This window comes from Crocuta crocuta, unplaced genomic scaffold, assembly GCF_008692635.1.
Source record: "Crocuta crocuta isolate KB4526 unplaced genomic scaffold, BGI_CrCroc_1.0 scaffold205, whole genome shotgun sequence".
NCBI classification, from domain to species: domain Eukaryota; kingdom Metazoa; phylum Chordata; class Mammalia; order Carnivora; family Hyaenidae; genus Crocuta; species Crocuta crocuta.
This window is the reverse complement of record NW_027530644.1, coordinates 4,650,191-4,676,712: the sequence shown is the minus strand read 5'-3', so window position 1 is coordinate 4,676,712 and position 26,522 is coordinate 4,650,191. Positions and strand designations below refer to the sequence as shown.

Below are 26,522 nucleotides of genomic sequence, written 5' to 3'. Positions count from 1 at the left end.
ATAAAGCAATGCTGACGACAGCTACAAATTTAAAGACGTCATTTTTCTAAGGTCCTTCTGATCACCTTCAAATACAAGGTAGCCCAGATTGAGACCTTTCTCATAAGAACTGATTTTTCTATCTTTAAAATGCCATTCAAACTCTAGTTTGTCTCCCGTTTCAATAGGAAAGCTTTTTTCACTTGTAAAATAGCACATTACTTTTAGGAAGCCTGCAAAAGATGATCTGTTCTTAGTGTAAAATCAATTTTAGGATAAAGAAGGTTAAAAAGATTTTGCCATTTCGTTTCACTCTCTAGAGATTTCCATCTTGATTGTGTTACAAATACAATGAAAATATACTTTTAGACTTTAAGATAAATATTTTTAATTTTCAGCAACTTCTAAATGGCTAGGGATAAATATCAAGTTTATAGCAGTGGAGCACAGTGTATGGATTGTTTATAAGAATGAATCTACTATCAAGAGACCTGGAATGTGATGGAAAGAGCTGAACAATAGAGAAGATGATGCATCTAAAAACCACATAGTTGGGGCGCCTGGGTGGCTCAGTCGATTGAGCCTCCGACTTCGGTTCAGGTCACGATCTCGCGGTTCGTGGGTTTGAGACCCGCGTCAGGCTCTGTGCAGACAGCTAGCTCAGAGCCTGGAGGTTGTTTCAGATTCTGTGTCTCCCTCTCTCTGACCCTCCCCTGCTCATGCTGTCTCTCTCTCTCCGAAATAAAACATTAAAAAATAATAAAAATANAGTGTTATGTGGAAACTAATTTGACAATAAACTATTTGTAAAAATAATAATAATAATAATAGAAACCACATAGTTCAATATTGGGAAGAAATAAGAGGAATATTTAGAATACTTTATGATTCAACAAGAATGCTTTAAGTAGGAAAAATATGCTTACCTTCAGTCTCTGTTCTTTTAAAAGAATTTCATCATTCCTATTCTCATTTTTAAATTGTTGATGTCAGAAGATGATATAGAAATTTGAACAAAGGGAATAGAAGTATTCTAGAGCATGCCCTCCTTAAACACCACCAAACATATTACCTTCCTGCCTTGAGGCTGACACCCACCTTCTATATTACTCAAATCAACATTTACAGAATTCAGAAAGAAGGTGAAATAGAAGAAATGCTCTTATCTAGTCCTTTTTTGGGAACAATATAAGTGACATTTGGTGTATCATTTACTTGCTGTGTATTTAAAATAATCATACAAAAATCACTTAAGTGTTACTTAAAAATACGTTTTTTCATTTAAACCTATTTGTATTAAATAAATTGAGGTATTGAAGATTGTATAATTAACTACAAATTTCGAGAAAAAAAATATTCCATTTTCCTTTCCATTAGAAAGAAAGATGCTTCTCAGCAAGATACCCTCATTAAATTTTTTTTTTTACTATTTCGTAAAAAGGCATCCAAACTGAATGTCAAAGATTTAAATTAATTTGGTCAGCTTCCCTACATGCAGGAGGCACACTCTTGCTTTCTTACAGTATAATTGACTTATATAGTCAATTTAAGTATACGATCTAAATGAGTCTTTATTAATGGGATTAATGGGTTCCTAGGGGCTGAAAAGTCTGACCATCACGATCAGCACTTTGATTATCATTAGCATTAGATTGACAAGTAAAGGAATGGGTTATTGTTTTGGTCAAAACAGTTGAACTGATCACACCTATGTGAGTTAGTACTAAGTAATTAATTTCAAGTGGAAATGCATTAGCAACACTTAGGGGAAATAATGCTGCACCTCCCTCAGCTTATCTAAGCAATAGCTTGATCTTTCTGACAGGTAAGATATAATTAAAAATTTAAAAGCTGAGCAGCACATATATGATTAGGCATATTTGCAAATAGAAACAGAATCCTTAGTGTCTATTGAAATATAAATACCAGCAATTCAAGTTTGGAGGAAATTTAGACTTTGGAACAGACAGCACAACTGTAGTAAAATGACTATCTGGCTTGAGATATTTAACAACTACAAAAAGAGCCAGTATTTCAGAAGACTCGAGGAAAGTAAACTAGCTTCTTTCTTTGTGTTGCTGTATGAGGACTAATAAAATAGAAACAACAAAAGCACTTTTAGAACATGATTCCAATGCAGTCTTCATATACAATTCATTTTATTGAACAATTTAAGTGTGATGCCCAGAAGGCAGAGTGAAAATATCTATTTAAGCGGTCAGTTCTAAGGGTTAGGTGTAAAAACAAAACAGGGAGAAAAACTTAAGGATCAGGCAGGAGATAGTTGCTTAGGATTTATTCTTTTATCTGCCCAACCTCTACACATAGCAATTTTTGTATTGTTTACTCTCCAGTGTCTATAAGAATCTTAGTCATAACACATCAATAATAAAGGCATTTGAAAGAAATTGTGTGTGTGTGTATTTTAATATAAATATTATATAAAATTGGGTAACTGTTATAGACTGAATGTTTCTGTCTCTCCCAAATTCGTATGTTAAAAATGTAACCCTTGGGGCGCCTGGGTGGCTTAGTCGGTTAAGCGTCCGACTTTCGCTTAGGTCATGATCTCGCGATTCGTGGGTTCGAGCCCCGCGTCGGGCTCTGTGCTGACTGCCAGCTCAGAGCCTGGAGCCTGTTTCAGAGTCTGTCACTCCTTCTCTCTCTGACCCTCCCCTGCTCGCACTGTCTCTCTCTCTCTCCTAGAAATAAATAAAACATTTAAAAATTTAAAAAAAAAATTAAAAATGTAACCCTTGATGTAATGTTTTTAGGAGGCAGGGCCTTTAGGAGGTAATTCGGTTCAGATGAAGTAATCAGAGTGGAACCCCTCATGATGGGATTACAGCCTTTATAAGCATAGAACGTGAGAAATCTCTGTATCCACATGTTCACACTGAAAAAAGGCCAGCTAGAAGGTGGATGTCTACAATGCAAGAGAGGAGGAAGATTTTCACCATGAACTGAGCTCTGCCAAAAACCCACTAGGCCGGCACCTTGATCTTGGAATCTCCAGCCTCCCTAATTGTGAGAAGTAAATGTCTGTTGTTTAAGTTTGTGGTATTTTGTTACAGCAGCCCAAACTGAATAGGAAAGTAATACTTGTACAGCTTGAGTTTCTCTTCTACATTATTTGTGTGAAACTTAGCAAGTTTTTAAAAGTTTTTAAGAGCTATCAAAAACAAGCTGAGATGCATTAAATCTGAGTTCTAGAACAGGTATATCAATCCATATAATATAATATAATATAATATAATATACATATTTTTTCACTTTACTTACTTTAACTAGATAAACTTTAAAGTAACTTCTTACTTTAAAAGTGTTTGATTTTAGGGACACCTAGGTGGCTCAGTTGGTTAAGCATCTGATCGCAGCTCAGGTCATGATCTCCCAGTTTGTGAATTGAAGTCCTGCATCGGGGTCTGTGCTGACAGCTCAGAGCCTGGAGCCTGCTTCAGATTCTGTGTCTCCCTCTCTCTCTATACCTCACCCATTACTCTCTCTCTCTCAAAAATAAACATTAAAAAAATTTCAAGAATACTTATACATGAACACACTCTCTCTCTCTCTCTCACAAACACACACACACACACACACACGGAGAAGAGAAGAGTGCAACTAACAAAGTAATTTTGAAATTGCATTTTGAGTGTGCCTAAAGGAACTCCATCAGGTGCGAGGTGTGTGTGTGTGTGTGTGTGTGTGTGTGTGTGTGTGTGTGTGTATGTGTGTGAGGTGGGGGAGATAGGTACACATAAAGGTAATATGGATGTCACATGATTCAAGTCAGACAACCCTTTAAGCCTAGTAGTCATTTGGGTAAATTTTTGGTTTGAATAAAATGTTCTGAACCTTGAAGAAACTTTGAAAATTAATTCCCTAGGAGGTGCATTTGTTTATTAATTATGAAGTTCAATCCATAAAGTATGTACAAGGGAAAATGGAGTAAAATTATAAAATTGCTTTTATTGGTTTTGTTTCAGATGTTTGCTGACTTCTTGTGTTCATGACACTGCTCAAATTATAGCAAGGAAGACTAAGATTATCAGAAAGACTAATAATCTAAGGGAAATAACACTTTAGCATAATGATGAGGAAGAAAAGAAAGGGTAGATTTGGGACATATGATAGGGAAAAATGATAATCAAAGACATAGAAATAGGAAGCTTTGCAGCATATTCAGGAAATCTTTTGAAAAGAATTCAGTTTGCCTGGCACATATGTGATATAAAGATATAATGGGCAGGAGATAAGTTTGGAAATACAGCTTACAAAAAGTTCACAGAAGGTCTTGAAGACCAGACTTGGAGGGCTTTGGATTATACCGTAGAGTAGGTGAGTTGGCTATTAGAATCTACAATAACCTCTTTCTATTTTGCCTTCCTGTACAATAGAGGGTGGAAAGTTAAATATCAAGATTCCTGTTCTACCATGCAGCTAGAATTCTGATAGAGGATTGGGTTCTACCAATTTAATGCTTTTGTGTGATATTTGGAACTGTAGAATTTTTCTGCAGCAGTGTCCAACTTTCCAGTCTCTGGCTTCATGGACGGCAAGCAGCAGACAGTATGCCAGGCAGAGGATAGTAGCAACTGTCATTACTAGAGTGGCGTGTTCCGTGGATGGCTCTCTCCATTTTCCACCATCCTGCTTGGGCAGACTCCCCTAGTTAGCCAGTTTGCCAATGCTGCTGTGCAGGTTATCTCTCAAGACCCTGCCTCTGAGCTGTTCAACCATATTGTAAGCCCCGGATTCCTCTCATTAAATCAATGTTAGATTAAAAGATTTCTGTGTCATGCATCTGAATCCTAAATGAAACTTTGAATTTGGTAGACAGTGTAGACATCCTAAATGTTTGAAGATTTTTGAATGAATTATGTAATATTCTAGATTGACCTCAGTTATGTTTCACTTAGGCCAATTAAGACTAAATTACATTTTATGCTGGATGGTGTACAAAGGCAGCTCACAAGTGTTCTGTGAGATGCAGAAATACTCTTGTGGGAATTAAAAATAGATGAAGCTCCAAATGCAATGTGTGCCTTAGCGGCAGAGTGCTGATTTCAGATATGAAATCTTACGGGCATTGTCTTCCTATTATAGTAGTCCGTAATGGAAGAAAGAGAATATATAAGTTCTTCTGACCATAAGAACAGAGTAATTAGGAAAGTAGCTTGATTTCTCCATTCTTACATAGAAAATGATAATAATTTCCTTTTGCTTGTGGAGTAGAAAGAAGATATGGAACAAACCTGTGCTTATAAACCATTCTGGCTTTTAATTGCTTTGCCTGGCTGATAAATCATAATAATGATGGGAAGAAACAATAAAGAATAGTTTGGAATTACTTTTTAACTATTTAGAACCATAGAGAACAACATTATGTCTGAAAGAAATTGTGGATTATGAATTTTAACTATTGTTAGTTCTTAAGTAGAAATGGTAATAAAGAGAGTAGTGAAGTTTCCAACCCATCAGCTTTTCAGTAATTTAGTCCCTAGATCAGGTGAAAAGAAGTTGACTACATTCTGTAGCAATGGTATCAAGAGGGCATCAGATTGTTGATGCCAGTAAAACCATGAACAGAGAAATGGAGAAAGCCAACCTTCACCTTAAAGGGATTTGTTTTGATTTTCCCCAACCAGCCTGTTTTATGTCAGTGAAATCAGGCAGTGGCTATGGAGCTGGTGGGACATAGCCTCCGGCTTCCTGGACAGTGACTGAAGCTGGCTTCCGTCCTCGGTCTCTTGGTGTGACCTGGATCAGAAGACATTCTCCAGCACAGCAAAGTGTTTCTCAGTTAGGAGACTCCTCCTATCACTCTCCCTCCTCCCCAGGGTCCCTAAGGCCTAGAACACTCACCCAGTGTTTTAGTTCTCACATATGGAAAAGAGAAATCCTCACTCACACAATAGAAGGCTTGTAGGGACATTAAATTATAACATTGTGTTTTCAGAGAAGGCATGGAGCCCAGGAGACTAACACTCATTATGTTTCTATGTTCCTATTAAAAAGTTATATTCTCTAGACTAGAAAATGGAAACCTTCAAACTTCAGGATAAATATTTTATAAAAACTAAAATTACTTCATACTAAGAAGAAGGAAGGTGCATGTTAGTAATGATGGTTTTCACTACTGGAAATCACCAGCCAAGATAAAATAAATTGGATAAGGAAAAAAAGTAATATAAACTCCATGGAAGTGCAAGAAATTCACTATTTGTTGAAGAATATTTTTAATACTTAGAAAATAAATGAGTGTCATTGTCTTTACATTAAAACAAAAAATATAAAAATATCTATTTGTTAACACATACCCTTTGGAACAAGGGCATACAATCATTAAAATGGCTGTTTACTCGTGTGTGTGTGTGTGTGTGTGTGTGTGTGTGTGTGTGTGTGTTTCCATTTCAGACCTGCTTCTAGGGCTAAAAAATTAACTACCATTTTAGTTGGGAAAAACTCCATTTATTTCTTGGTATTCAGAACAGAACTACCAGTAAGAATGTCTTTTCTGGTGCAATTAACTTTTTAAATTTAACTTTTAAAAGCACCCAGAGGAATTAGCTACCATAATCCTAAACATTTTTTTTCATAATTTAGGATATTTACCATGAAAGAGTTAAATGACTTCTTTAAAGGCACAAGTAATTGGTAACAAGCACAAGATTCTGGAGCCCTTGTGGATGCATGAGCTTTGGGTCCAACAGTAGTATTGGCATTTGTTAGCTGTGAGTCTTCACGCATGCTATGTAATCTATGTCCATTTTTTTTCATCTGTATTTTTTATTCCTTGGTTTCTTTTCTCTTTCAGAGATTAGTACATAAGGGTGTACACTGAAAAATTTGAACCCATTTATTTCCAGAATAAATGCTTTTCTAGAATATGAAATTTCATATGGATATTTTACAGTTATTTGATATTGTTTGTTTTAAACAGTGAAAGCATTTTCTTACAGTTATTAGAACCATTTATAATGAGCAAGGGAATAATTAGATGAGTCTAGCTATGTAAACACAAAGAAAACCAACCAGTATTAATGTCAGTATATTTCTATTATCTCTGTCACACCCTTTTGTTGGTTTGATCCCTTTATCATTACATAATGCCCGTCTTTGTCTCTTATTAGTCTTTGTTTTGAAGTCTATTTTATTTGATATAAGTATAGCTACTCCCGCTTTCTTTTGGTTTCCATTTGCATGAAATATCTTTTTATCCCTCTGTAATAATTTTTAATCAAATTTTTAAAAATTATTTTTAATTACACAAATAATATACCATCGTCAAAATTTAAACAATAAAAAATAAAAGTGTTTCTGAATGCAGTGATAAAGTTTCTACAGTTTTGCTATCAATTTTAATGTCTGCTGAGTTTTCTGTTATAATACCATTTATCTAGGTAGAGAATTTTCCTTAACTTGTACTTAGTGAATGTTTTTATCTTTTTTAATATAAGTTTCATTTTAATTTTGAAATGTTTTCTTTAAATTTGAAATGTTTCTTTTATTGGTAAGTCATTAGTTAACAACCTTGCTGATGTTCAACAATTCTTGCTTTTCTGGGATAAAACCCATAGATCAAAGCATATTCTTCCTTAAATATACATTGTACAGCTAAATCCAATATCTGATATATATTTAAAAAATTTTTTATGTTTATTTTTAAGAGAGACAGAGCATGACCAGGGAAGGGTCAGAGAGAGAGGGAGACACAGAATCTGAAGCAGGCGCAGACTCTGAGCTATCAGCACAGAGCCTGATGTAGTAGTGCTTGAACTCATGAGCTATGAGATCATGATAGCTGAAATCCAACACTTAACTGACTGAGCAACCCAGAAACCCTATAAATATCTGATATTTTATCACATTTCAATTAGAATATTCTGTGTTCCCAGCTAAGATCAGCCATCAGATTGTGATTTTGTGTCATTCTTGGAACCAAGGCTATGCTGGCCTTAAACAATGAACCAGTCAGGACTTTCCCACCATTTCTTGCTCTGAAGGAGTTTCTACATATACATGATTGATTGATAATCTTCACTGTTAAAAACTGCAGGCTGATGCTTCTAAAATTTAAGGTAATGGAGTAATAACATTTCATTTCTTTATTATTGTTCAGGATTTTCACTTTTCTAAAGTCAATTTTCATGGATAATTTAATAAAATTATCATTTTCATTTAGACTATCAAATTTACTGACATAAAGTTCCATATGATAGCTGTCATAATGAAAAATAAATCAAAACAAAACTTCTGTCTATAATCATTTATGTTCTTCTTATTCTTAATAATGTCTACGTGTGGTTGCTCTTTTTTTTTTTTTTTTGGATCAACTTTGCAAGCTAATTTACTTATATGTATCAAGACCAGTTTTCAGGTATGTCATTAACTCTAACAAATTATTTCTTTTGATTAATTTCTGCCTTTGTTTTTCTTTACTGCTCTTACTTTACTTTATGTTCATTTTATCAATATTTTTCTAGTTTATTGAGTGAGAAATTGTTCAATTATTTTAAATTTTTCTCATATTCTCACATATGTACTGATGCTCTACTTTTCCTACCAAGTACCTTTTTTTTTCCTGTGTTTATTGGTTTTGATATGCTGACCAGTCATAAAATTTATTTCAAATATTTTAACTTCCGTTTTTAATTATCCAATGCCAAAGTTATTTAGAAGAGAGCTTTTAACTTTTCAAATGGATAGGTTTTTTTAAAAACTTTAATTCCTTTTATTGTGTTTCTCATTTTATTACTTATGGAAAGTGACTTCTGGTGAGTTTTGCATCTTAGAAATTATAGAAATTTTCTTGTGGCTTACCAAGTGGCCACTTTTAGTGAACACTTTATGCCTGTTTGGAAAGAATATGTATTTAACTCTTATGAAATATAGGTATGTAGAAATAGGTATCTATGTATTGCTGATTCCTCTATTTTTGTATATGCATCATAACTTATTTTTATCTCAAAATTATTGTTTTTCAAAAATATACTTAAAAATTTTCCACTATCATTTTCAATTTTAAAATGTCTCCTATTGGCATGGCTTGGTGATTCAGTCAGTGAAGCATCCAACTCTTGATTTCAGCTCAAGTCATGATCTCATGGGTTGTGGGATTGGGCCCCATGCTGACAGTGCATAGCCTACTTGGGATTCTCTCTCCCCTCTCTCTCTGCCTCTCCTCTGCTCACTCTCTCTTTCCCTCTTTCAAAATAAAGGAATAATTTTTTAAAAATTAAATAAATAAACAAACAAATAAAATGTCTCTTTCAGTTTTTGCTTTAAATATTTCATTCCTGGTATATGTTTTTTTAATCCTGTATGGTTAGTGTTACTCTATTAATGTATTTTACTCATATAGTTAGCTGTTAGGTGTTGTTATTTTGTCCCGTGAAGAGCATATAGCTGGATATTTTTCCAAACACTATGAGAATCTTTCTCTTGCATAGTAAAACTTCACATGTTTACATAAGCTTATTCACATTATTATTATTTTTTTTAATTTAATGTCTTTTATTTTGAGAGACAGAGAGAGAGCGGGGGAAGGGCAGAGAGAGTGTGAGGCACAGAATATGAAGCAGGCTCCAGGCTCTGAGCTAGCTGTCAGCACAGAGCCCGACCCGGGGCTGGAACCCACAGACTGTGAGATCACGACCTGAGCCGAAGTCGTACGCTTAACCGACTGAGTCACCCAGGTGCCCCTATTCACATTATTTTGATTGCAAATACGTTTGCACTTATTTCTACAATTTTATTTTATTTTACTTTACCATAGTGTCCTTTGGTTTCCGCCATAGTCTGAATGTTTGTATTCCCACAAAATTCATGTTTGAAACCTTGTCCCCAGTGTCATGGGGTAGAGAGCAAGGTGGAGTCGTTCATGTCAAGAAAAGGCCCGTGTCAAGCAGGGGCCTGTCAGGCAATGACGCAAGCAGTTAGGGTACCAGAGCTACATGGCGTTGCAGAGACCAGTGCCAGCACCAGCTGATGACACCCCAGAGCTCAGAACAAGCAGAACAGAGAGGTCTGCAGGGTCCCCAGACTATTTAAATTCATTTATAAAGGATGGATTTTTGCATCAGACTCTTCAGACACTGACCTCTCTGTCTGGCCACTTGAAAAAGGCAGCTGCTACCCAAGACTCTGCCCAATTGATCTCCGAACAGAATTCAGATCCTTCACTGCTTGAATGTAATAAACGGTAAATGCTGAGAGCTATCCCAGACAGAATGAATTCTTATCTCAACTGTGCATCCACAGACTGACTTCGTGTTTGGTTCTTTCACTTCCTATCCCCTGTGTACCTTGTTTGCTGTGTACTTGTCTTGTGTTCTGCTTTGTGTGCCTTGTAAGAAGCCAAGTAAACCATGTGGTAAAATGTCATTGAGGTTTGAATTCTGAGTCTGCTTTATAATTGTGTTAACCTTGCTTTAGGACTGAATAACTCTGGGGCGCCTGGGTAGCTCAGTCGGTTAAGCGTCCGACTTCGGCCGGGTCGTGATCTTGAGGTCTGTGGGTTTGAGACCCATGTCGGGTTCTGTGCTGACAGCTCAGAGCCTGGAGCCTGTTCCAGATTCTGTCTCTCTCTCTCTCACGCTACCCCACTCATCCTGTCTCTCTCTGTCTCAAAAATAAATAAACTATAAAATAATTTTTTAAAGACTGAATAAACCTGACATACTATGAAGGTGTACAGCACTTGTGTGTACACCTTCATAGTATGCTCATGACTTTTGATATTTGGAGGTGGGGCCTCTGGGAGGTGATTAGGTCATGAGGGTGGAGCTTTCATGAATGGGATTAGTGGCCTCCTAAAAGAGATACAGAGAGTTCCTTCACCCATCAACCAAGGGAGGACACAGCAAGAAGACAGTCCACTAAGAACTAAGAACTCTGTCCTCACCAGACTCCAAATCTGCCAATGCCTTCATCTTGAACTTCGAGATCATGACCTGAGCCGAAGTCGGATGCTTAACTGAATGAGCCACTCACGCACCCCTTGATTTTTAAATTTTAATTTATCTTTGATTAGTTGTATTTTGCCATCAATAATTTTGTAAACAGCAATTTATAGGAACTTTCATGATCAGGTTGAGAAATATTTCTGTTGCCTTTATCCACAATTCTGAAATTCAAAAGCTTAAAAAATGAAAAGAAGTGTATGTGTTTGTGTGATTTTAAAAAATATTATTTGGCAGAAGATTCTGATATGAACAATAAAAGGTTATTTATAATCTTTATTTTCTGAGGGTGAATATTGATAACTTTCTCTGAAGAAATATTGATGCATGTGATATGTGATTATAAGATTATCTTACCTACGAAGTAGTAGAAGAATCAAATAATCTTTCCAAAATCCAACAAATTCTGAATTGCAAAACAAATCTGTTCTCAAAGGTCTTAGAAAAGGAATTGTGGGCCTGTATACAAGGGACCATGTTTTGGGGTAAAAAAAAAAAAAAAAAGGATTCTGAAGTATAGTTGTTTTCTCTATGAATTTTGTAGATATAGTTTTAACATCTTTTGTTACTGAATTTTGGCATAGAAAAGCCTTAAGCAACTCTGAAAATTTCTATCTTCTATGTAACTTGTTTTTTCCTACCTTAATATATGAAGAAGAATTTTGTTTTGTTTTTAAATCAGTGAAATTTAATAATTTATTGGGGGCCTGTCTTGGTTTTTATTTCTATATTAACATTAGCTAACTGTATTAGCAGTTAGCACTATATTAGCAGTGGGCCTCTTTGATACATTTCTTTAATTCTTCCCCTTATTTTAGAGAAACTTTCATTATCTAAATGAGATTCTGGATTTTTTTTTTATTATCTGTTTTTTGTGTTCTGTAAGTGAGGGAGACCATAATCCTTATGTTGGATCATTTTTACCTCTTTTTTTCTTTCTCCATTTTAATTATCTCTTATCTTTTCTTCCAGAAATTTTCTACTTGATTTTGGCTATAATCAGTATGTGTTGTCAATTTAAATTTACTTATGATTTTTGTGGAAATGCACCAGTTAAGCTTAGCAGTTTCTATTTTTTATTTCTGTCACAGAAAAAAAGACATGTCGTGTTTTTGACATGTAAAAAGCTGTACGTTTTTAATGTATATGGGTATGGGAATAGGTATACATTTGTGAGACCATTATAACTGAATAGTGCCTGTAGCTAACAATACTGTATAGTGTATGATTGCTCCTAGGACAACACGGGTCTGAACTGTGTGAGTCCACTTATACGAAGATATTGTCAATAAATACACAGTACAGGACTCTTAATATGTTTTTCCTCCTTATGATTTTTTTAATAACATTTTCTTTTCTCTAGCTTACCCTATTTTAATAATATGTAATACATACAACATGCAAAATCTGTGTTAATCAACTGTATCATTAAAGCTTTGGTCAACAGTAGGCTACTGGTAGTTACGTTTTAGGGGAGTCAAAGTGATATGTGGATTTTTCAACTGTGCTGGGGGTAGGTGCTCCTGTACTTAAAATTTTCTAAGGGGTTGAATCTTATGATAAGTATTCTGCCACATGTCTTAGTCCTTTCAGGCTGCTATAATAAAAACCCAAGACTGGGTAGCTTATAAACCATAGAAATTGTTTTCTCACGGTTCTGGAGATTGATGTGGAAGATCAGGATGCCAGCATGGTGGGGCTGTGGTAAAGACCCTCTTCCAGCTTGCAGATGGCCCTCTTCTCCCTGTGTCCTCGCGCAGCGGAAAGGGCAAGGGAGTTCCTGAGGGTCTCGTTCATGAGGGCACTGCACTTCCATGACTTAATTACCTCCCAGAGTGCCCACCTCTTAATACCATCACCTTTGGGATTAGGATTTCAACACATGAGTTGGGGGAGGGGTCACAAATTTTCAGATCATAACACCACTAAATAAATAAATGAATAAATAGGGAGGGGAAGACCCTCTGGGAGGTGCTGGATAGGTCTAGACTTCTAGATCAGTCTTTTGCATGCTATATTCCCTTCTCACATTGTTTCGGTACACATAGTTTCCTTGTATGTTTTTTGTGCTATCTCTTTGCATCTTGCTTGTAACTCTGTAAAAAACATTCATCCATCCATTTGTCTGATTTAATGATGATGAAGTCTCGGTGTCATTCTTCCTGCTTTTTCTTGAGCCTTATTTGTCTTCAGATCCAAACTAAGGTTTGAGGATGAAGAATTTTGTTCCTCTCCATTTTGGTAGCCTGACAGCAGAAATAACGGATAGACGAATCTCAGCACTCTTTTAGAATTCTTTATTGGAGGCCCTGTTCTTTTATCACTCCACTTTCTTGGTTAGCTAATCTGCTCTGGAACACCCTCTTCAAGTTTCATGCTGCCTCCCCATGGAGAGGTAGTTCTCGAGTATGGTCAGATATGTGGCTTGTGGGTGAATTTTCCTTTTCCTTTTTTTTTTTTTTTAATCTTATGAAATGCCATGGTAGTGGAAGTCAGTATATTTGTTTTTAATTCATATTCTTACATTCTTTAGCTGTATCATTTGAGGGCAATTGTTTTAACTTTTCCTTAATTCAGTTTTGTCATCTGTAAAATTGGAACAATAATAGTATTTACTCATTGTTCATAAGAAAATTGAATGTGCCATATATAGTAAGTACTTAGTGAGGGACATTTATTTCTTCAGTTGGGGAAATAAAAGTTCTGTCAACACCTTTCCACAATTAATATAGAAAGAAAGAAAATTGCAACATCTGAGTGGCTCAGTCACTTAAGTGGCTGACTCTTGATTTTAGCTTAGGTCATGAGACCTCATGATTTGTGAGATTGAGAGCACTGATTGAGATTCTCTCTCTCTCTTTCTTCTCTCTCTCTCTCTCCCTGCCCCTTCACTGCTCATGCTCTCTCTCTCAAAAAATAAATAAATAAACTTTAAAAAAATTTTAAAAAGAAAGAAAATTGACTTATTACTGAATAAACTCATCAATGTACATGTATGTAGGTAGTCTGCAAAAAGCTACAAAATCAAGATGAAACTTTACAACTTTATACAATAAACCAAAGAAAAGACCAAAAAAACCCTTATCTTCTTGACAGACAAATGGTTCAGGAGATAAACTCTTAAGTTAACTCTGGAGGTATGTGACTACATTTCCAGAGATGACAAGTTCCATGAAGTTAGAAACATCTCTATTCAAAAGAAATCAGGAGTGCCTGGGTGGCTCAGTCGGTTAAGCGTCCGACTTCGGATCAGGTCATGATCTCACAGTTCATGGGCTCGAGCCCCATGTCGGGGCTCTGTGCTGACGGCTAACTCAGAGCCTGGAACCTGCTTCGGATTCTGTGTCTCCGTCTCTCTCTGACCCTCCCCTGCTCGTGCTCTCTCTCTCTCTCTTTCTCTCTATCTCTCTCTTAGAAATAAATAAAAACATTTAAAAAAAAATAAAAAGAGTCTATAAAAAAAAAAAAGAAATCAGAGATCCAGTGTAGGTACTGACATTTATATGTAAACTATTCTTTTACAGATAATTGCTGCTGAAAATACATTGTTGCTGATGGGAGTATGTGGCCCTCCATTGGCTTCATGGCTGTGAACTGACATCCAAATGTTATTAAGAATGACCAGGACTGGTGTATCCCTGTTGAAGGCCATGAGCCAATCAGCCCATATTCACACAGAGGGTAATTGAGTGTCTGCTGTTCTGTATTCAGCCACCTACAACTTTTTGCACAAACACATTTCTCACTGTGGTGTCATCACTAATGAAATTTAGGAGAGATGAAAGTCTCCAAATTAGCAATGCGTCACCTAAAACTTCCAGCCTACTCTTTTTATAGCTTCCCTCCAGAAGCTCATCTTACTTTCTGTAATCATCACCAGAACGAATCACTTGCTCCTTGTTAAGCTTTTATCTCCATGAAGTGAAGGTGACAATGAAACAGTTTTCTGTAAGACCTTTTTGGCAGCCATCCCACAACGCCTGCTGGCCTGTCTTGATTCCCTTCCATATGTCCACAATTTAAGTGGCAATACAACTCTCTCTCAATTGTATCGTACTGCACTGCAGGGCACAATCCTGTGTTACCTGGTTTTGGAAATTATTTTTTCAGCCTATTTCAATTTCCACATTAAAGAACTGGCTGCCTGAAACTTGATGATTACAGGCTTGTAAGGACAGGATCAAACAGAAGAAGATGCTAGCAGGGAGTCAAATGTGAGGGTTTTATTCTGCATGCATAATAGACTCTTTGTTCTCCTTTAATAAATTTGAAGCCATTGGGAGTGTTATTGACTCAGATATGGCCCTGTAGTTAGCTATTCTTACAAATTCATTCTAATGAAATGCTTAAGTGCAATACCTTGTAGGAAAGTAATTTCTAAGGTGTACTAGCAAATATTTATTGATTGCTGGAGAGTTTAAAGAGTTAATATATATATACATGAGTTTCAATCTGGAAAACTTCCCATTTAATGAATCTCTAAGGAAAAAATGAAGTAATCAATTATTTTCTCTTGATTAAAGACTGTGTGCATTGATTTTCTCATAGGAAGAATTTCATTTTCTTTTAATGAAATTAGTGTTAATGAACAGACATGGTTGACCTTTTGCTTAATCTGTCAAGTGTGTTTGTGTTATCTGAGATTTTCTAGAATACTCTGTTAATTTAGTAATTCTTTGATGATAAGACAATTTTTCCTGTCAGTATATTTATAAATGAGGAAGTAAAGATTCATGACTATTGTTAAGGATTGACTTTTCTGTTCATTGAAAAACAATTTACCTGAAAGCGAGTCCACTCTTAGTCACTACGTGGTTAATAAACACAGATTTTGACATTCAAACATAACAAATTGAAAATTTTGTAACCTACACTTTAAATCAACAATTTTATTGTGTATTTCCCTGTTTATACTTTGAAGATGTTGGTGTGCTAATGACTGAAGGATGAAATTATTCAGTTAACGATTATCAAGTTCCTCATGACTACATCAGCAATTCACTTTAAATTTAGTCACAAAGGCATTTTAGCTCATTTGTATTGCCACCTCTTTTTTCTGATTGATACGTAATTCCATCTGCAAAATTTTGGACTTCAAACTTTACCATGATAATGGCTGTGTAGCTCAATATCTCTTTACAAATGAATTTTAATATCCCCTTTGAACTGACAGGTACAAAACTGCCTATTTATAAATACTAACTTAGCTCTGGCATATCCATCTTGTTTATCCTCACAGTTTATATCAAGTTAAATTTCCTGAGTTCAAGAAATAATTTCTTATTATTCTCTCCAACCATCAGATCTAACCCAGTTTGACAAATGGTAGCCATTCACTAAGTTCTGGTTAAGTTATTGACTAGAACATGTGTGACAAAATTGCGAAGGAGGCACCAAGCATAAATCATCTGAAGGACTTAAAAAAATATCCTCAGTAAGTTAGGTTGTACTATTTTAACATCAACTTGATTTTTGTTACCCTTTTTTGCTCTCAGTTATCTTATCTCCAAAAGTTTTTAATTGCATACTTATCTTTATTTGCAACAAATGGTAATATGACAGTCTTCCCTGAAAACTTTTGATTCGGTCTTTCTAAGTTTGATTCGGTACATCACTGTACCATCTTCTTTCGTGATATTCAAGTGAAAAGCTTAAATCTGAATTACCTTATATTGTGTATTTTCACAAAGGTTTTATCATTTTTAATTATTTGCTGAAAATATTATAATTCTGCTATATATTGGGTTGTGAATAAAAGTTTCTCTAATCTCATAAAGTTCATTTTAAAACGTTTTAATTATTTATTTTGTGGGGGAGGGGCAGAGAGAAGGGAGAGAGAATCCCAAGTGGGCTCCACGGTGAGATCATGACCTGACCTAAATCAAGAGTTGGATGTCTAACCGACTGAGCCACCTAGGCATCCCTCATAAACATGCCTTTCTATCCCTATGATTTACTAAACAAACAAAAAAAAATAGTAAAATATAGAAGATGTAGATGAAATAGAGAATGGGGGAAACAACTAAAGTGTACTTATGTACTGGTACATTAAAACGTTACAGAAATTATAAAATAACACCAATAATAATATTACTTATTGACTATTAAACAAATTATATACATTTACTGTATATACAATAAAATGAACCTGGCTATTGCTATTGTCATTTAACAAAATACAAACCTGGGACCCAGAAGGAAGTATATCTGAGGCTCTTGAATATTGAAAACTTTGATCATAATGAATGAACCAGCACATAATTGAGGCTTCAATATAAAGTTCTGATTCTTTGATCCAACATTCAAATCCTTTTAGCATTTGTCTTGTGAATTACAGCTATTGATAGTTTTCTTTTTAAAAAAAACTACTTATGTATTTATTTAGAGAGAGATTGCTGGGGAGAGGCACACAGAGAGGGGGAAAGATAATTCTGAGCAGACTCCATGCTTCCATCACAGAGCCCGAAATGAGGCTTGAACTCATCAACTCTGAGATCATGACCTGAGCCGATATTGAGTCAGGTGCTTAACCAACTGAGCCACCCAGGTGCCCTCATAGTTTTCTTCTTGATATTTCACACCATGATCAGTCTCTCTACCACACTGAGCTGGTATGAGATGTGAAAAGAACACTAATTTGGAGTCTACTTCTTATGTGACCTTGGACCATTCTTCTTTTCCTGCCCTCTCCTCCCAAGTTTTATATTCCAGCTAGTTAACATACAGTGTAATATTAGTTTCAGATGTAGAATTTAGTGATTCATCACTTACAACACCCAGTGCTCATCACAAGTGCCCTCCTTATTACCCATCACCCATTTAGTCCATCCCCCACTGACTTCCCTCCATCAGCCTTCAGTTTGTTTTCTGTAGTTAAGAGTCTGTTTCCTGGTTTGCTTCCCCCCCTCCTCTTCACTCATATGTGGAATTTAAGAAACAAAACAAATAAACATGGCCGAGAGAAAAAGAGAGGAAAGTCTTCTCTGGTCCATTAAATACTCCTTTGAAAATGAGAAGACTCCTTTCGGTCTTCTCTGAGGCTATTTTCAAATCTTATTCCCTACAAATTTTCTTTGTTTCCTTTTTTAATTTTACTTTTGTTCTTCTTCTCTTAGCCTGACTGCCTTTTGCCTGAACTCTGGTTATTACTTGAAATTTATCTCAAATCCTCTAATCTTCCCAAATCTCTATAGACTACAGTGAGAGCTCTGATTTGTAGTGGTGGGAACTCCTATGCTCCATTGTCAGTTCAAGTTCCCCTTATTGTGTGGTGACCTGTGGCAGAGGAAGAGAAGTGGGGTGAGAAACCAAATTGAAGTCAATGCTTATGTGTTTGGAGTGGTAACTGAAGCATAAAACTTTCAGATGAAAAAGATAGTGTGCATAAAATAGTAATAACAGCAAGTCAAGATTGTGGGATGGCAAGCAAAGAATAATGAGATATGATTTTGGAGACCTTAAAGGACAGATGGTGTTTGTGAAGGTGAATATATTGTTGTCGCCAAGTTCTTGCCTATTATGAGATATTTCACTGGGTCTGAGATTGTTCTGGACTCTGTGTGGTCTTCAATAGCAATTGAAGGTTAATCTTGGTGACGAGGTTTGTGTTACAGGTAGTTTAATTTTGTCAGTCCTCCACTCTCTGCAGGTGAGTCTCAGAAGCTTTCTACATTCTCAATTTGAATTGTTTTATTAAATGTTATATTCTTACACTTTTCAGTCTCAACAGAAGTTTTCACTACTTTTCTTTTCAGTCATTTCTTTAAATGTTTCCTATTGAAGGTATTTCTTTTATTTTTTTATTTTTATGTTTTTGCCTTTTAAAACCTTATTTCAACATAACTATGCTTACGGAAATATACTCCTATTGGTTAGCAGAACACAATTTCACTTTAACTTACTATACAGCTTGAACCTAAAACTTCAAAATAAAAAGAATTTGCAATGTGGCTTATGTTTCATCTACTACGAATGTATATAAAGGATCTTCCATCAAATGCTGCTAAAGCAGGCAATAAGAACCTTGAGAAATTAGCCATTGATTTGCCTCAGAAAAAGAACGTATATTGCCCTGTACATTTATAAAATTGGTCCTACATTGTTGTAATGTGACAATGCGGGTTTACAAAATTCAATAACTAATGAATGTTGAAAAGGGTGGAGAAAGCCTATGTACACGTGTGAAAATATAAAAGCTATCCAATTCAGTTAATATTGTATCTAGATCTCAAACCTACACAAACCAGATTCAGATAATTTCTTGAATCTGAATTAGCACTATCAGTTCCGCTCATTTGCTGAAGTCAACAAGAGCACGGCAAATTAGTGCCTTTCCGCTTTTTGCAAACAGGAAACTGAACATTTTCCCCAGCTTTTCACACCATAACTGATATTGTACTACTCACAAGGTAAACCTTCTGTTGCCAACATTCATGGGGTGCCATGTTTGAAGATCTGCTGGGGTTTAAGTTTGCATTAGCACTCATATGCAAAATAATCCTCAAAGTTCAAGACCATGTGACTTTAGAAGTGATACAAAAAAATAAAATGGCCCTTCTTGTAATAGTAGAGCAAAACATCCAGCCATAGTTATAAGAAGCCTTATCAAAAAAAGTATCCCTTGTAAATTACACTTCAATTAAAAAAAAAAAAGTAGTCCCAAGAAGGAGCTCGGAAGGAGGAAAAATATAACTCAAAATGTTTTGAAAACCAATGTGAATATATTTTCAAAAGATATTTGAAAAATACACTTTCATAAGACTACCTAGGATTAGACTTAAAATGTATTATAGTATTTCAGGTTTATCTCTGGTTAATAAACATAAATTTACAAATAACATGTTCACTTTGTATTCCTTTATTAAAAAGGAAAATTATAGCCTCAATTCTATCCAGCAGGAGGGAAGCTGAGAAAACACAAAGGTTCAAAAGTTCCATGCAAATAGGACTTTTTTCAAATGGAAAAATCTTCCAACTAGACCAGAGGTTCATATTATTAATAGGCTTTTCATTGAAACCATTCTTTTTTTTTTTTTCTCGGAGAGAGAGAGAGACAGAGAGAGAGAGAGAGAGACAGCGTGAGCAGGGGAGGGTCAGAGAGAGAGGGAGTCACAGACTCTGAAACAGGCTCCAGGCTCTGAGCTGGCAGTCAGCACAGAGCCCGACGCGGGGCCCGAACCCACGAACCCACGAACGGCGAGATCATGACCTAAGCGAAAGTCGGACGCCCAACCGACTAAGCCACCCAGGCGCCCCATTGAAACCATTCTTAACAAGTAAAAATACATGGTATTAAGGTTCAGAACCTAATATATGCCTGACAATCAAGTCCTTGTTTTCAGTAAGAAGGGCCTCAAGTCCCCCTTAATTTCCAGTAACAGTGTTTTATTGCAATAATTTTAGATTTACAAGGCAATTGCAAAGATTTGACACAGGGCTGCCATACACCCCACACCCAGCTTACCCAATGTTAACATCCTATTATCACTGTGGAACTTTTTTTTTTTTTTTTGGACAAAAACATTGACATTGGCACAATAACACTAAGCTACAGAAGTTTTTTATATTTCACCAGCCTTTCCTCCAATGTCCGCTTTCGTTCCGGAATCTTTAGTTGTCATGTCTCCTAAGTTTCCTCTACTCTGTGACAGCTCCCCATGTTTTCTGGCTTTTCAGCCTTCTAAAAAGTACTGACCAATCATCTTGTAGACTGTCCCTCTGCATGGGTTTGGCCGCTGTCTTCTCATAATTGGATTGAGGTTTTGCATTTTTACTTGAATACCACGGAAATGTCTAATCGTTCTCAGTGTATTGTGTCAGGGATACATGATGGTAACATGTCATAATACTAGTGACATTAACTTTGGTCAGTTTGTTAAGATAATGTATTGTGAAGCTACTCATTTTCCTTTGAAATTAATAACAAAATTGGGGGAGATGCTTTTGGATTGTGAAGGTATCTTACTTCTTTTCAAATTTCCACTCACTAATTTTAGCATTCATAAATGGATCCTGCTTGCAACAGTTGATACAGTGGTTTTCTAATGATAGTTTCTTAGACTTCATTTATTCTAAATTTAACAACTAGAATTTTTCTGTGAGGATGAGGCCTTTTCTCTCTAATTTACTTTTTCAACATTTATATCACTATGGTTTTATTTTATGAATGCTAACCCAATACTATTATTTATTTTGTCATTGAAATTATTGCAGCTTTAGCTAATAGGAGCTCTTCCTGGGTAACTTCTGTGACTTTTCCACATGCTCTCATCCTTTTTGTGCATGTCCTTATACTGCAAGATGTTCCAAGTTCATTTTGTACTTTCCAGGACCTAAGCTGAGAATCAGGCACTTCACAAGGTTACTTTTTATTATAGAATAGTATTTGGAAACCAATATCTGGGTGCCAGATGTGCTGGTGGCTACTGGGGTATTATTGCTTTTAATCCCCTCTCATGAACAAAGCTGGAATATACATAGTTTTACTAATCCATACACATACACATACAACTATGGTCTATGTAATAATGCATGTGTGCAAGTGTATATGCATCTAGGTAGCTATATTCTTTATATTCTCTATCATCTATCTATCTATCATCTATCTATCTATCATCTATCATCTATCTATCTATCATCTATCTATCTATCCATTATCTATCTATCATCTATCTATCTATCTAATATGATTGGATCATTTATATTTTACAGATTATTGACATATTTGGATTATATCTATTATTTTGATAGTTATACTATTTTTTTGCTCTGTTATTTATATTTTTCTTGGTGGGACTTCTCTGGACTTAATTGATTCAGATTTATATTCTTTCAACTTATTATATCCACATTTCATATACACTCAAGTTTACAATAGACATCTTTAATTAATGAGAGTCTACTTTCCAATATTATTAATTTCTTTATATGCTACATAAGGACATCACAAAATTATATTCCCAATCTACCTTGCCATCTGTGTACTATTGTCATACATTTTTACTTTTTCATATGTTATCAACAAGATACATTGCTACCATTTTTGCTACAGACAGGCAGTTATCTAAGGACAATTAAAAATAAGGTAATAATTAACTCTGTTTTGCCTTCATTTATTACATTTCCTACTCTCTATTTCCTTCTGTTGATTAGGTTTCTATCTAGTATATATGCATTTTGCCTGAATTACCTCCTTTCCCATTTGTTGAAGTGTTTATCTATTGGACATTTTCGTTTGTTTGGAAAGTTCTTTATTTCTCTTATTTTTTTTTAAGAAAGCTATTTTTTGCAATGTATTGGGTACAGAATTCTGGTTTTCTCAATATTTTAAAGATTTTATTCCATTGATTCTGGTATGTATTATTTCTGAGAAGAAGTCTAGTTTTACTATAATATATGTCTTCCTCTGCCTGTGATGTACCATTTTTGCTCTCTGGATAAATTATTTTACATTTGTCTTTTGTTTTTGATAATTTGTATATTACATATCTGTGTGTGTGTGTGAGTATATGAGTTTGTGCTTTTATATTTATCCTATTTAGTGTTCTCTGAGCATCTTAGATTTTTAGTTGTTGAATGACATTATTTTTTGAAAATTTCTAAGGCAACATTCCTTCAAATATTTCTTCTGCTACATTCTCTCTTCTCTTTCTCTTGTCCCTGAGATTCAAATACTCATCTATCTCATAGATGTTAGATGCTATATTGGGTTTTTTTGTCTTTATGTTTCAATTTGGATAATTATTATTGACCTATGTATTTTTTAAAAATATTTATTTATTTTTGAGAGAGAGAGAGAGAGTCAGAGTGCAAGTGGAGGAGGAGTAGAGAGAGAGGGAGAAACAATCTGAAGCAGACTCAAGGCTCTGAGCTGTCAGTGCAGAGCCCAACACAGGGTTTGAACCCACAGACTGGATTGTGAGATCAATACCTGAGCCAAAATTATACAATTAACTGACTGAGCCACCTAGGCACCCTGACCTATGTATTTTTATGATTCTTTCTCTAGCTGTGTTATTTGCTTTTTAAAATGACAAAGGCATTTTTAGGTTTTGTTATTGTGTTTTTCATACTAGAATTCCTGTATGGTTTTTTAAATTATATTTTACATTTTTCTGTTAAAATTACTTATCTGTTCATGCATATTATATACTTTTGCCATTAGAGAGTTTCATCAAAGAGTGATTGGGTGGCTCCGTCAGTTAAACATCCAACTCTTGATTTTGGCTCAGGTCATGATCTCGCCATTTGTGAGTTTGAGACCCATGTCAGGCTCTGCTCTGACAGTGTGGAGCCTGCTTGGGATTCTCTCTCTCTCCCTGTCTTTCTGCCCTTCCTTCATGTGCTCTCTCTCTCTCTCAAAACAAATAAACAAAAAAATTACAGTTTAATATGTTAACCAACTCAACAATTCAATTTATTTTAAATTCTCCATCAAAAATTTCCCACATTTTTGTCATATCTGATTATATTTCTGTTGATTGACTTGTCTTAAGGGTGTTTACTCTTCTAGGTTTTGTTGAAAGATAGGTATATCATATAGGACAATAGAGAGTAAGATACACAGTTTTTATTATTGGAAATGGACATGGCTTTCTTTCTTCTGGATGTAGAAGTTTGTATTCATCAAGTCAAGTCTTGGGCTTGGTTAGAGTTTTTCATATTGCCATGGTTAGCTACAGTGTACATTTGGTTTAGTGTGAGGGCTGTTTGCCGAAAGGTTTTTCTCAATGTCTGATCCAAAGTTTTCGATCTTCCTTTGTTGTATCTCAGAGAGCATCTGTATCTTGTAGCTCTCCTATTAACATTTATCTGTTAGTTTCACTCAGTGATTGCCCGAAGGCAACAGGGAGCTGTGCTCTGCTGTTCTGATTGAGTTTCAAGCCTTAGACAGGCACTGAACTCCTGGTCCCTGGTACATGGTCCTCACAAATACTTCTTTCAGGTCCATATTGGACCCAGCACATACTCAGCCTTTGGTTCTCTTCTTAAATCTAAAAATTATTATTAAATCACTTCCACTCCTTGAATCTTTTGAATGAGCCAACTAAAACTGGCCTTCCTTTTAAAGTTCATGTTTCCAACTGATAACCTAGTCTTATAACATTTTGGGGGAAAGTAGAGTGAGTAGCTAGATTTTTTTAAATTATGAAAGTAATAAAAACTTTTTTATTTTACACACAAAGAAAGAAACTTGAAAAATACAGGAAAACTAGAATGAAGCCAAAATGACTTATTCTACTGCCATTTAGAGAACATATTGTTAAAATATGTGGCATTTACTTTTCTCCAAGCAGGATTTATTTGATATCCTATCAATTAAATTATTCAAACTTCATTTTTTAAAAAATATTGCAATGTAAATACTTTCCATGTGTGCAGAGACTACTATTGTTCTGTTGCCTCTTTCCCTCCAAAATACATACTGTATTCATCTCCCCTTCTTTCTGGGTAAATTTCTCTCTCTTTCCTTCCTTCCTTCCTTCCTTCCTTCCTCCCTCCCTCTCAATCTCTCTCTCTCCTTCTTTCTTTCTTTTTTAAATGCTAGATACAGACTTTCCCAGGCTTTCTTGTGTTTGAGTGTGTCTTACTAACTCGGTAAGAAGGTGTGTTATTTATGTTACAAGGAATTTCCAGGAAATCTCTTAAAAATGGATATAAGCCACACATCTTACTTTCAGTTCCTGCTCATTGGAATATGGAAACTGGCTGGTCTCAGGCAGCCATCTTAGACCTGAAACTGCACACTAAAAATAATGGAGCAGAAAGGAGAACGTAAGTGCCTGATAGTGATTATGGGGCCACAATACTAGGTTTAAATAATCTATTTTGCACTTCCATATGCAAGAATTCTTTAAACCATGTTGAAGTCACTTTTTAAAATGTAGTTGAGGGACACCTGGGTGGCTTAGTCAGTTGAGTGTCCGACTTGGGTTCAAGTCATGATCTCACGGCTCATGGATTCAAGCCGTGTGTAAGGCTCTGCGCTGACAGCTCAGAGCCTGGATCCTGCCTAGGATTCTGCGTTTCTCTCTCTCTCTGCCCCTCTCCCTTCTCATGTTCTGTCTTTCTCTCTCAAAAATAAATAAACACTAAAAAAACACTTTTTTTAAAAAAAACTTTTTTAAAACTTTTTTTAAAAAAAGTGTTTTTTTAATGTGGCTGAAAATTTTGTAAGAGATATGTCATGTTGTTATTCACTTTTGTAAGCTCATAGTAAGTGTCTGTGAAACATGTAAGATGTGTATTTTCCCAGTTGCATAATCTATTTACAACCTCTTATTGGATATTTTCTGCTATCAGTTACTCAATAGTAATATTTTTGGAATTAAGATAAAAGCACCTATAATTTTACCTGCATTATTTCCTAGATAAATTGTCTGATACAGAATTACAAGTCAACAATCCTCATCTGAAACTGGGTGAGATGTGTTTCAGAATTGACAGGTTTTTGTATTTTTGAAAGGTAACACAGTATTTATATTATATATTAATGACCCTACTGGTGGGGTTGAGACAGAATCCTTTTGTCAAATACATTTGTATTTCTACAGGACAATATTTAAAAAGTTACACTACTAAGCAGATCTTGTCTGGTGGCAAATGATCTAAGAAAAAACTTCTTTCTCAGAAACTTTTGGATTTTGTAATTATGCTAAGATTTTCATTTGGTCAAGGTTATGAGTGATTTTTTAGGCTGTTATTAAATATGTGTTCCATTATTTTATCATATTAGACATAAATATGATTATATATTTGTAATAATTTTTTCAGAAACATTAGCCAACATAATCTTTTGTTAGCAGTGTATGAATAGTAATTTCACTGTAGCATTCTCAGTGCTAGTATTTTTTTTATCTTCTTTTCTCAAGGTGAAAAGGGATACCTCATTTTTTTCATTTTATAATTCTGTGATTGCTAGTAAGTAATGATTATATTGTAGTTCCTGTGTAATTAATTGATCCTTTATCTGTGCATACCTCTTGATTGCTCTTTTTGGAGTTTTTAANTATATATTTTTTAAAATATAGATTTCAAACACATGAATCTTTTTGTCATTCTCCCCTTTGGATTAAAATTCTTTCCTACAAAGGAGATTTATAAATATTTACACAAGTTTATTCTAAATTTTTAGTCCTGGTTTAAAATATTTAGCTGTTTAAATTGTCCAGATTTTCTTTTGGTTTAATACATTTAAAAAGCATCTAAATTGCACCCCAATAATTTTTAACTGCTTCAGCACCATGAATTTTGTAATTCTCACCAACCTCACATTTCTATAGTGTTTTAATTACATACAAAATTTTATTTATCTTTTAACATTTATTATTTTTGAGAGAGAGAGATAAAGAGAAAGAGAGAGAGAGAGAGAGTGAGCAGGGGAGGGGCAGATGGAAAGGTAGACACAGAATCAAGAGTAGGTTCCAGGCTCTGAACTGTCAGCACAGAGCCTGACACGGGACTTGAACTCATAAAAGGTGAGATCATGACCTGAGCTGAAGTTGGATGTTCAACCAACTAAGCTACCCAGGCACCCCACATGTAAAATTTTATATGCACAAGGGAAAAGAGATGACCTGC

The 26,522-nt window shown here is 35.2% G+C and overlaps 1 long non-coding RNA gene across 1 annotated transcript in view; it reads left to right on the top strand.

Moving 5' to 3' along the window:
* Positions 1-14,508, top strand: part of LOC144235546 (uncharacterized) — a 244,502-nt gene extending 229,994 nt beyond the window's left edge. Inside the window, exon 5 of the long non-coding RNA XR_013336244.1 lies at positions 14,468-14,508. This is a non-coding gene — a long non-coding RNA (uncharacterized LOC144235546). The remainder of the gene's footprint in view (positions 1-14,467) is intronic.
* Positions 14,509-26,522: the final 12,014 nt, after the last annotated feature.